At 37.5% G+C, this 14,046-nt stretch overlaps 1 long non-coding RNA gene across 2 annotated transcripts in view; it reads right to left on the minus strand.

Annotated features, from left to right (window-relative positions):
* Positions 1–210: 210 nt before the first annotated feature.
* The window catches only part of LOC127021642 (uncharacterized), a 61,859-nt gene continuing 48,023 nt past the window's right edge, over positions 211–14,046 (minus strand). Inside the window, exon 3 of one of the 2 annotated variants that reach the window (XR_007767250.1) lies at positions 211–942. This is a non-coding gene — a long non-coding RNA (uncharacterized LOC127021642). Of the gene's footprint in view, positions 943–5,897; positions 6,068–14,046 lie in introns of those variants that run through there. The other variant, XR_007767251.1, reaches the window with a different exon arrangement.

The raw sequence follows: 14,046 nt of genomic DNA on the forward strand, positions 1-14,046 counted from the left end.
CCAGTTATTTCTAAAAAATTAGCAACATTTCCCACTGGGTACCGATAAAATGCATAGAGACGTATTTTAATTGCCTATGAATATTCAAAACCTCATTATTGTTACTAGTTTATAATTATCATATTCCCCTGACAAAAACATGCAGCACACAATAAAAAAGGCAATCCATTAAAAATGTTGACATTCATGTTCAACAGTTTTCCAGGTTTTTTTATTAACTAGTAGCCTCTTTATCTTGGCTATTAAAATCATTTCTGGAAGGCACTTTGTTCCAAATCTAGCACAGTGTATTCCTCCTGTAAAAACAGTTACAACAGTCTGTATAGTCATTAACAGTATTGTCTTGCATAGCATCTTTACAGATTACGCAATATCATAAAAACATATGCAATTGTATGAAAGTCCACTGTAAGGCACAGGGTTTCTCCCCTGAAGCCAAGATCCATCCCTTCAGAGTTCACTGTCCCACCAGAGTTCAGATTCTGCAGATCTGTCATAAAGTCTAAAATTATACAGTAAGTGAGAAAAATAATTTATAAATGAGGCTGTATTTCAGGTCTCCTTGTGCATCTGAGATGCAGAGGATATGACTGTCAAAGCCGCTCTAAAATCTGAGCTTTAACCTAGGCTTTAACACATGGGCTTTAATTGTTGAAGCTGTCGGTGCGTTAGTCAAGGCCGGGGTTGCCCCCTGTATCTGAAGCAGTTCATTCCCCCAGCCTTTACTCAGGCATGCTGCAGTTCACGGGCAGGAGCAGAGGAAACAACTGATCTTCTGTGGTAAACTTGGAAAATGAGGCTCAAGTCTCATATTCGAGAACTTCATCCAGGATACATTGGATATCTTGCATATTACACTGCAGCATGGCGAGCCAAGAAGCTTTTGTAGTCTGTGCTTTTTTAGTTGCATTTACTTAGGTCAGGCAACTGAAGATGGAGCTGCTGAAAGCATAGAGCAGTACGGATAGTTAATAAAATTTGGAAAACTCATTAATGTTGCAGGCAATTCCCTGTGGTTGCTTCTAAACCCATGGAAGTTTCAAATATGCTATTGCAAGTGAAAACAAAGCTTTAAAACTTCAGAAGTTTGCTCTTTAAAGCAATTTGGTCTCCTAGGATAGCAGTCATAAGGAAAATATACAGGACTTCTTAGCAGTCTGCAGGATGCAATGGGAGCTGCATGTATGTACCACATTTCTAAGGTAAGATACAGAGCTTTATTACTGTTCAGGGCATTGAGCAGAGATTTCAGTGAAGCCCGATAATGGTTTTACCTACAGTTCAGGAATTAGGATTTCTAGAAAAGGTTTATCTGGTTTCTTATGCACAGACACGTTTTCTAGTTGTCATCTCCGGAGAAGTGTATCATAGCCCACTTACCTGAACCATCTGGGCAGATATCTCATCTCACAACACCCCTGTAAAGGATGAGCAACGACAGCACCATGCTGTCTCATCGTCAAATCCATCCTACGCTCTTTTTACACTTTACCTTGACAAAGCCTTATCTATGCTATAAGCCAAGAATACATTCATGCTTTCTTTTGTGGACTCTATTTGTGGTGTCTGTACAAATGGATTGCTTGCCATCACCTAAAGAGACCAGGAACATAAAGCATAAAGTATAAAGAAAAAATACAGAACAAACTTAAAGCCAAATGCAGGGAAGGATGCAATTCTGTGTGGAGAGGACTAATGGTATTTCATTCTGACACTGAGTTTGGTCATAATAAAGATTTGACTGACACAGCAGTTGATATGCGACCCATTTTCTTCTAAATTAGTCTGTCAGCTACAGCTATACACAAACACAAAGACATCTCTTTCAGCCGATTCTCAAAAGCTATTACTTCTCCAAAGAAATTAACACAGAGCATGAACGCATCAGCCACAGTACAAAGAGCAGTCACCAAAGCACCTGCAAGGATGACACTTTCTCAGTGGTTTCCAATTTGGTGACTGACACTATGCCCATTAGGCAGAATGTATGTAAGCTAATTATAGCCTGGAATTACAATACAGGGGATTCACTGCTGCTTGAAAATATAAAAAGGAAGTCACAGGTTTGTTGTAGTAGATGTTCAGTACATCCTGCAGTGCAGCATGTTCTGGATTTATATTTCGACTCAATTATTACAAAACCCGTATTTACCAATAAGTGCAATAGTGTTATCATACAGATACCTCTTAACAACAACCACTGATTACCGATACCGATCATGCAAAAATGACACAATACTCTCCATAAAATAGAAACACGAACTCTGGGGACTCCCTATCCACCATAAGGGCTGCCAGGTATTCTATACTAGCTCCTTTACATCTCTGCAGGGATTACTACCATGCAGTCACCACAGTCACTCCCGGAAACGCTACCTCAGACTCTATCTTCCTTTTCCAAAAGTGCCACCTCTGTCTTCCAGGACAGAGATATCACAGCGCTTTCCGTCAGAGATATGGGATGGAAGAAGGCAGAGCTGTGGGAAAACTTCAGCATTTTCAGAGAAGTGAACCTTTACATGGTGTCCTGCATTTTGGAAGACAGCCAGATTCCTACATGTCCTCAATTTTGAAGAGTATATCAAAAAAGCTTGTTACCATGAATGTCCCTACTAAAAACCTGTCTGGTTGGGTTTTTTTTTAACTGATATATTCTTCTACATTAACTATGTGTTGAGGTCAAAATCTTGAAGCCCACATCCTTCTAACCATATCGTCACTTGCCTTATTCTTAGATAACTATTTATAGAGATTCTTGTCTTGGAAAGAACATTCGGAGAAAAGTATGTGTTTTTTATATTTTCCAGCAGAAAAACTTGGTTAAAAGGCAAATAATAATTAAAAAAAAGATGGTGAAGAAAAATGTGCTTGAAATATTTTATTTTACATATAAAATGACCCAGATGCCTCTACTGAAAACTTTAAATAGTTAAAAAACAAACTTTCAATTGAAAATGTTTTGCATTAGCCTTTCAAAAGGTTAACTTGTCAGAAAGAACTTTTCAGTTTAGGTTTTCAGAGAAGCTGAAGTCAGCATTTTGATTTACTCCAGGCTAGCAATGGTCCAGTACCCAGGGCAAGGGAGGAACTGAAAGCATTTTTTGCCCAGTGAAAACCAAGGATATATCAAGCTAATTTTTTAACAGAAATCTACAACTTTTCCTTAAGTTCTCATTGGAAAAGACACCCTTGATTATGGAGTGGGTGTGTCCTTCTGTGTGTGATGCAGAGAGAAGACAAGATGACTACTAGAAAAGCTGTTGGATAGAGATTAAATCAGTTTTTATATAGTGACTGAGTGGAGGGGCACCTGGTTGACCATTCGGACAGGGAGTTACGGCTCTCAGCTGGGAGGTATGGACCAATGTCTCTTCTTGTAGCTGGATTTTCAAAAGAGCTAAGTACACTCAGCCTTCTGCATTCTAAAATACAAACACTTCTTTTGATGCTAAATGTGATAAGGGTTTAAAAAAAAACACAAAAAACCCACCCAAGAAAAACAACAAAACCAAAAAACATCAAAAACCCAAAACAAAAACAACTACACTTGGGGAAAAAAAATAACAAAAATACCCAATTCAGTAATGCATCCTTTAAGTCAGACATGTCTGTCTTTTCTCCTAATACTTCCACTTACTATATGCTGTTACAAAAGTGCCTATCTTGAGAGTGAATTGTCAGGCAATATTACAAAAGATTTCCTTGGCTTCTGTAAGAGGATGTTCTGAATATGTATGGAACAAATAACTCTTTACTTTAGGGAGAGGAAGAGTCAAAACAAATGCAACTCCCTAATGCTGCACTATAACAGCCACTTTCAAAGGCTGTCATTTCCCACATCATCTTATCTGAAATACTTGAAGAGTTTAGAATAATAAGCAACTCTGCTATGACACCACTGTACAGCAACTGCTGTGAAACGCAGGTTTTAATAGGAACCACAAACTTGAAGGCAGAGCTGTGAAAAGCCTTCTTTTCCACCTTGTGGTATATTTGCTTCCTAGGGATGGACAGCTCGGTGTGTTCTCCCTTCAGAGCTGTCCTGTACAGGTGAACACCGTGAAGAGAAACAGGCAGAACAAGCCATCCCTCAACTACAGCATCAGCACGAGACTGCAGGAGAAGTCACTGATACAGTCAGAAACTCCCCTACCTCACCTCTTTCCCCGTGTAAATAACGCCAGGAAAGAAAATCAGTCTCGGTCTGAAGTAACTGGAAGACAGCGTTTTAGTAAAAACTGGAGTTACAACTCTCTCAACCCAGCTGCGTACATGTGGCTGCAACACTCTTCCAGCTGGAGAGCTCACCCCTCCTGAGCTACATCAGACTCCTGCAGCCAGACACCAGAGGAGCACACCAGGTGCCAGAAGAGATGGACTCAATGACTGAGGAATGTATACAATCACATGGAAAAATATAAAAGAGCCTTTGGCACTGTACAAGAGCAGGTAAAACAGTCCCTCAGCTACTAAAGTAGTCCAGAAGCTGCATTATCCTTGAACCACTCCAGAACTGTGAAGGCATGGTAATGCAGTAAAACTTATTTTTGGCTGAATTCTCAACCATACAATTCTGGTACCTCCGTAATATATGTATACACACACAGGAGTATATGTGTGTGTGTATACATACATACACACATTTCTACCCTGAGACATACAGCTTGATAGGCATTTTTGAGGGCAATTTCTCTTGACATCAGAGGAAATATTGGTCATGGTTCATTTTTATCTAACAAATATTAATTCTGTAATAAAGATGTTTAGTCCAGTAGTGGGCCAAAGCTGAAGAGTCTAGTTTTTCTGTAGCACTTAAGTAATTCCTAGGGACTAAAAATAAGAATACCAGTGTTTGAAGATGGGGGATCCCAGATAATTCTCAGTAGCTTCCGAACTTATTGCTGAATAAAATCACTGTTTCTATTTGAACACTTCCAGTATCAGAGGTAAAACTGGAACACCAGACTAGATAATCTTAGTACTGAGCTGTGAGAGAAACTTTATTTGAGCTCCTAGACAAATAGATGGTTTCCTAAAAACATTTTTTTTTCAGATTTTATTTTTAAAAATAGGTGTGATACTTATAAAATGTCTCAATTATTATGTTGGCAAGTTTCTATTACTTCCCTCAAATAAAGTATTAGGCCTCTACAGCATCTATGCATGCTTGCTTAGCCATAACACGTACTGTGGCAACACAAGATGCAAAATAATTGCAGCACAATGTACAATATAACTTAAGGTACATCAAAGCATATAACATTAAAAGAAAATACTATTGGGGGCAGACCATGGCAATCACTCAATAAAAGGAGTTAGTTCTGCAACATAAGAAACAGAATAAACTGTGTATATTATTCTACTGCAGAACTTGGAATTTCAGCTGCAAAATGTAAGATAGGAGTAATGACTAGAAATGGTATTTCTATTCCACTGAAAATGAACTGTTCCAAAATGAAATTAAGTTCACAATTTGGAAATGCTAGGCATAGTTAAAGTAATATTTCTAGGATCCAAATTAGGATGCATAAGTTGAAGCAGTTTTCCCTGTAGTCTGGGTTTAGACATAAATCAGACTGTGGTCATTATTTCCAGTCCAATAAGGTGGATCAAATCATGCCAGAATAATAAACTGTCTAATGAAAAAGGATGCAGAGTCAGACAATGATCCATATTTAGCACTGATAAACTAGAGGATGATACCAGTGAAGCATGAATTAACACCTGAGGCGTTTTATTTAACAGAAAATTGAAAATTAGAATCTTTGTATTGTTAAAAACCAATGGTAGAGCAAGTGAAAACAGAAATACAAAGAAGCAGATGTGGCAAAAGGAACAAGAAAGCCCCTGCGTTTTAGACAGAACTAAAATACTAATTTTATGTCATTTCAGCTGAGTTATACTAAAGAAGAGTAAGGTAAATGGTCTCATATTTCCTGAAGGAAAACAAAGAAGGAAGCTCAGAGAGCAGTTTTCCCTAAAAAGATTTCTGGGAGGCAGCAGTCGCAGTAGAGGATGAGGCACAGCTGAGCTCCTCTTCTAGTCTCAGTGACATTCAAAGGGAATTCTGAAATTATAAAGTATGAGAGAGTTTAAAAACCAAGAGGCAGAATGTTTAACAGGTTACTTATCAGACCTTGAAAAGAATTCACTTTTATTTTTAAACATGGACTGGAACATGACAAACTACTTTTAAGAGGCAACGCAATTGTATGGGTAGTAGGAATGGGAATACTGAACAAAGCTCTCTATAAAGCAGTTTATCAAAGAAATTATTGGACATTTGCTTAAGTGTTGCACAACTTATAAGTCTTTTGCAGTCCTTGTTGGTTTTCTTTTTGCCAAGGTTAGAATGACTTTTTAGGGTGGCTTTGCAGATGCTGGGCAGAAAGTTCTCTTCCACTTATTTCTTTAGGACCAAACTGAATCCATATCCATTCTGAAACAGGATTTCTTTTTTCTGGGTACCATCAGATGACTACTGCAGTCAGACATTTGTGTTTGCAATTATTTTATCTATGTACAATTTTCTTGCATCTCGGCAGCTTTATTTAAAGAGGTTCCTGCCAATATTCATCCATCAACCAGCACCACACCACCTGCCCTCTCTATAAGCCATTTCTGAGTTGGTACAAATATAATGACACTTGTAGTGACAATTACATTCTCTGTTATTTAGCTGCTAACTTTCTCTTTTATAAGGCAATAAATCTCATTAAGTGCTCCTTGAGCAATCAATTGATTCATTAACTGGTAATAAATGCTTTTTAAATGCAAATTAAATACCAATCTAAAACACCTATTTAAAATGCTACCAATATTTTACAAGTACCAAAGTACATGATTTGTATTTCTGTGCTATATGTACGCCTAGCTTTAAAATAAAAGTTTGTCAAAGAAAAGCATTGAGGGGTTACTGTCCACAGTGTCTTCATTATTGGTTTCAGAGATTAAAAAATGTCTGGGTAAAGCCCCGGGCCCCTTCCTAAGTGAATAATAGATGAGGATGCTCTAAGTGAAGCACTCCATACACTGAAAACTAGAGTATAACCAAATTTCCGTGTTTTCTGCAAGTCGTGTTGCATGGACTACTGCATCTATTTATTAGAGTATCAGTTTGGGGAGCTGCTAACGTCTACCCTGGGGGCAGGATCCTTTTATTTAAAACCTGAAAGCCTGAAGGTCAGCAGGAATCTACAAAGCAAGAAGCCTACCACCCAGCAGACCATGCCTCCCCTGCAAACGGGGCTGCAGGGTTCATGGCAGTGGGCTTCATATGGGTTTTTTGGGTTGTTTGCCCCCCTCCCCACCCTCTCAACCACAACCCCAATGAGCACTATGCAGAGGACAGCTATGCGGGAGATGTATCATCTGCTTCCTGAAGAAATGATCCTTCCCCACAAGACTTTTTATAAAACAGACTTAACTCATGTGAGAATCTGTCACATGAGAGATTCTGGCCAAAAAGATAGATGCAATAGGGAGGCGTAGTTGTATGGTGGTATATAGGGTGGATACAAAAAAAGATGTAGTAGTGTATGTTAATATACTATCTGGATTTAACCTATAAGCATGAGAAATACTTACTTGACGCATTTCTTGACATTGTCAAGATATTGGTCATCTAATACAGTTTGAAACACCCCCCCCCCAAAAAAAAATTGCATGAAAACAAACAAAAAAACCCAACCAGTCTCAGCACAGCAAGTGAGAAAAAGTAAATGGAAGGTAGATCCTAATTGCAGTACCAAAAGTTTAGATGTGTCAGTTGTCCCTTTCTCTCCAGCTCCCAGGTATGGGGTGTAAGATCAGGGTTCCGTTAAAACTGATCCCAGCACTGACATACTGTAAAGTCTAGAGTAATGTACTATCTTCATTTTTTGTGACACCGATTTTAACAACATTCTCTTGCTTTATTTTAGCTTTTGCCTAAAGCAGAGCCGAAATCTCTAGACCTTTCATAGGATTTTCCACCTTCTAAGAATGGAAATCTATGAAAAGATCAGACCTAAGGGACTTTCGTGCATTAATTTTTGCAATTCAGTGCCCATGGAGTTAACAGAAAACAAGGCCAATGAACCATAAATGTTAAACACTGCAGCTCAACTGTGTCCCACCACAAAGGATCCACACATTTCCTGGCCGGAGATATGAGCAGTTATCAAAGGTTAATGAATTAGTGTAACCATTTTAAAAGCTTAGAAAGACTTGAATTAGAACTGTTGAAATCAGTCGTATAGGATTTATATGAATAATTTCTTCCCCGCTAGTGATCTCATAAATTTTTTGACAATAATGTTTTCATGCTACTTTGCTACTGCTTAGATTTTCAAATAGTACACACTGAGTAAATTATTTACATTTTTTTCAGCAGCTAGTGAATAATTTTGTTTTGAATAATTGTTTGCATGAATTGGCCTGCTCTGTTTTGAATGAAAGTTCTCCATGGTCTGTACCTGAAGACCACCTCTTCAGCCATTTCAGGGGGACTCACTGGGAGAAAGACACCACCTTTATGTAACTAATACAGGTAATTATCTGCCTTGGAGGCTTGTGATTTCATAATTTTCTTTAAACAGATTACTGACTGGTTTGCCCTGACATTGCAAAAACCCAACCAAACTGTTAATGAAGAAAAAAACCCAAAACCCAAGAAGGCATCCGATGTGTCACTCCCTGAACAAAGTGTTGGCTTCAGCAGCAGCACCACTGAATCATTTCCTGACTTTAAAGGCAAAGGCAGATAAGGAATGGGTGAGTGGGAGACTTGAATTTTTCTTTTGTCACTTTCAAGTACAAAAATATAACATCTATAGAACAATTCTATAGCCCACTGCTTAATATGGACATGTTGTGCCTATGAATATACAGGAAATAATTTATTCAGCACAAAAAGGAAAAAAAAATAGTCACAGGATTTCCTAATAAATTTGTTGTTACTTCCCAGCAGCTCAGAAGCAGGTGCAAAGCATTGCTACATAACACTGATGCAGATAAACGCTGGCAGACTCCCAGTTCATAAATTATCTGAATTAGTCTGGACAGTTTTAGCACATCTGGAGCATTTAGAATTTACCCTGGAAGTTACACTTCCAGATCATGTTAGTGTGATTATTAGGTATACCTAACATGCCTCAATGAGAGTCAAGTATTACAGTACAGTATTTAAAGGTGAACTTGGGGGAAAAAAAAAAAAAACTAAACCAAAAAAGGACTACCCATTTAGAACAATACAAAGTAAATTTCATATTCACTATTAGCACAACATCACTTCTTCATGTTATTCTAATGGTTATCAATAAATAAAATTAGATATGTTAAAACAGCTTTAGAATATGGAGGCTGACAGTGTCCCCTGGATAGCTGTCCTTTAAAATAAGGCCAATACCACTGACAGCAACAGATGGAAGAAGCAGTAGCTCTTCAAACTTGATGCTTTTGTCTGTTTTTTCTTTCCAACTGTTCTGTATCTACCATGTGGCATCACGCGCAGACCTCTCTTTCCTCACATGTGTTATAAAGAAAGAAACATCAACCCACAACTACCCAACCCTTAACTAACAGTGACTTCACGCTACATTAAAAAATATAATTTAAAAAAAATATACAACTGAAGCCCTCCCAATATCAACAGCAGTTCAGCACTCCAGTGGCTCCTTTCCCTTTTTGGCCCCTTATACTTTAAAAGGAAAGCATTACCCACAGTGACTGCAAGCAATACAAGGACTTCAGCTGCTACGGTTTTCCATGAGGGTACCCTGGCCACAGCCTGGGAATTTCAAGGGATATGTTAAAACAATACTGAATTCCTCATAGGAATACAGGAACATTACCTATGTGAAATGAAATGCCAGAGGATTCTCTAGGTCTACACAGGAAGAAAATCGGGATTGGAAGTTGCAAAGGAATAAGAAGAGGGTATAAATACTGGTAGATTTGAGAATACCATTAATTTCACAAAGTTCACCGTTTTCCTAAACTATCACTATTAACTCTACTGTTATTATTTCACTTGTTCTATCATTACTGCAGCATCTCACATAGGATAGATACCATGACCTTCAGAGACATTTCTAGCCCATTCCCACCTACCTTTCCGGCCCCCCCCTCCAGAATCAAGATAATTTTGAGGACAGTGACTACATCCTGGTCTATTTTCACTACCTACTTCCTAGGCCCTTAAGTGTTAAAGTATAACAAAAATAAATTGCAGATAACAATCAGATAAATTATGGAAACATGACATTGTATTTATTACTCTAATTATGAAAACATGAAGTTGTATTTATTACTCTAATTATATTGTTTTCATGACTTAAGTGGCCATTAGAATTAAACATCATTTTCGTACTTGTGGGAGAAAACTGCTGATATTAGTCAAACAACAAGAGGATGATCTCATAAAACGGGTTAAATTATCATCCTTAACTTTGAATTAGCTTTGTTCTTCACTATGATCACACTGGTCTAGATGTTTCTGTATGCAGACGTTTTTACATTTACCTGTAGCATGAGTGCATATTCTAATTGTTTTGCCATTGTCAGTTTAATACATACTATATTGTTCAGTATATTAGTTTCTTTTATCATCTGTGTTTTCCTCCATTTCAATTATTTTGCTAACATCACATAATCAGTTTCTAGTCCAGAGATCAAAGACATTATATTCCATCCTGGACAAATTATCCAAAACAAAATAACCCAAGAAGGAGAAGCAGACTCCAAGAGCTGCAAATGCCATTTGTCACGAAGCTTACACTTATCAGCACATTATTTTGTTCAGCTTTTCTGCAGTAAATTTCATTGCAAAAGCTAATGAATGTGTTTGCCATTATTCATATAAAACAACCGACTTTATTTGCCCAGACAAATTAATGTTGATCTCTGCTGCAGGACTAAAGAGGGAGCTATTGACTAAGAATGGCTTGAATATGTCAGCAAGGATAAAGATATTCTCAGAAACCTTTTTTATCTGTTAACACAGTCTGTGGTATTATTGATACACAATGAAATACTTAATGATCCTGTGGTTCTATTAGATCTAGGACTAGCATTCATTGAGTCAGATGCCTTACCTTATTTGTAAAGATTGTTGGTAAAGCCATGTTCATACAGGTCAAAATATAATTTTATTTTATGATTGGTTTAAGCTATTCGGTCCTGTTCAGCACAGATAACGGTGAATGTAATTCGTGCAAATCTTTAATTAAAATAAAAGTGTTTCCTAAACTTTAAGGTATATTTAAAACACATACTTTGAGAAAACAATACTCCTCTTAGCATTTACTAAGCAACAACAAATCCTAAAACAGTTTTGTTGCACTTCAGACTTGTACAGGTTTTGATATGCAGCGTGTGAAGATCTGGTTGTTGCTGCTTTAGTGATTCATCAGTATCTGTAGCATCTGTGAAGTGTTTTCATTATGGCTCATCATCAGGCGAGGGTTATTTGAGAGATAATTTTACATGCTGCAGAGTGGTGAGATGCAGTAACAGTAAACAGCAAGCAGCTATGGAACTGCTGGTATCACTGCACAGGATTGTACCTGAGACAGTTTTCCCTCTTCTTCTCCTAAATTCCATATTCCAGGCAAAACTGTAACTCATTTCATTTGCCAGTTTAATAGATAATCTTCCTAAGGTATGACAGCAATCCTGTTATCATTGACATCCACAACACTTACCAGGCATTTTCTCTGTTTGGATTTTTTTAAGTGCTCATATGAAATCTTTCACCTAAATTGTGGGGTTTGTTCCTTCCCCTGTTTCAGAAATATGTTGTAAAACAAGTAAAGATTGTGCATGTATTACGTACAAGCACTAGGTATAGTTTGGATCAATACCTTCATAGTAGAAAGCAACTATCTTTGGACTCTAATTAAAATGTAAGAAATGATCGCACATGTCATCGAATTCACTGGTCTTTGTTGTAACATTCTCCCTTAATGTGGATTCCTCCTGCTGAACACCTGAGATTAAGTATGTCCCTTTTCTCTGCTGTAGGGCTCCATCAGGGATTCAGGCTTGCTGCATGCGTGGTCCATTAGCAGCATGGTCTCAGAAAGCAGGAGAGAGTGGAGACAGAGGGAGAGCTGACTAATATTAATTGGTTGTGGCAGCAAAGCACAAGGAGTGTGGGACTAGGCCAGGAGCATCCTTCACTGCGACTGGGAATGGTATGGGAAAACACACCTGGGCAGCACCACCCCTGGGAGATAAAGCGAGAGCAGAGGAAGAAAGCTTGCCAATCTTTAAACAACTAGTTCAGGAAACAGTTGTGCTTTTAACAATTTGCTTTAAGCAACAGCAGTCATTTGAAAGGCGAGTGCACAGGGAATGCAGGTGTTTTACGGGACCATACTTTTGCAATGGTTAATGACAAAGCATTTCTTATTGTTTATAGGAATGTATGTGAAAACTGGAAAATCTTACAGAGGTTTCCCTCCCACCCCCAAAAGGGATATCTCTATAGCTGGGCGGGGCTATGAATTTTAATAAAAATTTTGGAAGCCAATGAATTTCTGTTTACAGTGACTCAGCTAAAGTTATTTTGTCCATATCTATTAAATTTGCAAATGCCACATTTATCACAGGACTAGAAGAAAGATACCATAAAATTCACAGCTAGGTATATAACTGTTGATACGACCACCCTTTCCTGGAAAAACATTGTACTGTTGGTTTAAGACATAAAGGACTCCAAAAGTATTGTTCGACCACCAGAGGGAGTTCCTATTGTTCCACAAACATACCGACACTGCCGAGAATGATTTGGGAAAGCTAATTAAATTGAAAAACTAATTACAAAAATAAATAACTAAAAAAATAAATCAAAGAGTGAAGAGTTCCCCCCTCCTTATAGCAGGAAATTACATTTCAGAAGAAAAAAAAAATAGGAAAATCAGATAAAACAATTACGCTCTCAATCCTGAAGCTGTGATTATGAAGTTCCCTACTGACTTATGGGAGCATTTCTTTGTATATAAAACATGGACTTATCTGAAATTTGTTGCAAGTTTACATTGTGGTCCAATCCTATCTGCTGCTTATCATTCCAGACCTTATCTTTAGCTGTATGGGCTGGTATAAACATACTGGTTTCAATAGAACTTACATTTTCCTCTTCTAAGCTTCTGGATTTATGCTTGGGGGTTGGTCCCTGACAGCCTTTAATGTACTTTATTTGTGTAGGAGTCCCAGCAGATTCAAAGGCATACTCTTTGAACACAGAGTTCATGTATTTCACATGACTGAAGACCAAACATTGGAGGGTGGCAGCAGGGGACGTGAAAAAGCAGATAGCTGTGTGGGGAACATTGGGTAGGAGTTAATTCCTACTTCTCTTACAGCAATAGCAAAATGTATTTTCTTTGAGTGGGTGCAGGAGTGGTGCGTTACCGTATCTTAAAGAGAGAGGACACAGAAGAATATAGGAACAGAGTTCTGTTAGAAAATTATGCCTTAAAGAGTAAGTAACCCAGATGATCCAAACTAAAAACCAATTAAAATCTTTATACCACAGTACACTATCATGTATTATGTATATGCCATATATTTAGCTGAAAAGCTATTTCAGAAATGGTTTTAAAATTTTAAGAAATATCACCAGTATGAACAACTCAATACACACAGCTTTATGGGTGTATTAATAAAAGATAATTCCTTTATACACAGAAAGATCAAGCCTTCTGAAAATTTATATTAAAGAAACTAGAATTAAGATATGGGAATTTCCTGGAGTATCTCAAGAGGAGAAGTTTTCTAATTTAATAGCTCCTCTCTTTCTCTCTTATTTTTTTTAAGTTTCATGTCTGTTTTTGAGCTCACTCTCCAAGTGTTAATGATCTTTAGGATACCAAATAAATATTCACTAAATCCTAAACCACCAATATGAAAATCATTTCATCTTCTAACACTTTTTGTAGTTTGTAATTCAGTGTTAGAGTGGAAAATAATTATGGAAAATAAAGAAATAACTCATTTGTTATACTGAGAAGACAGATGCATTTCTACAGTCACAAAAGGTAGGAGGAGTACTATGATTCA

The sequence above is a fragment of the Gymnogyps californianus genome, chromosome 13, assembly GCF_018139145.2.
Source record: "Gymnogyps californianus isolate 813 chromosome 13, ASM1813914v2, whole genome shotgun sequence".
In the NCBI taxonomy this organism is placed as follows: domain Eukaryota; kingdom Metazoa; phylum Chordata; class Aves; order Accipitriformes; family Cathartidae; genus Gymnogyps; species Gymnogyps californianus.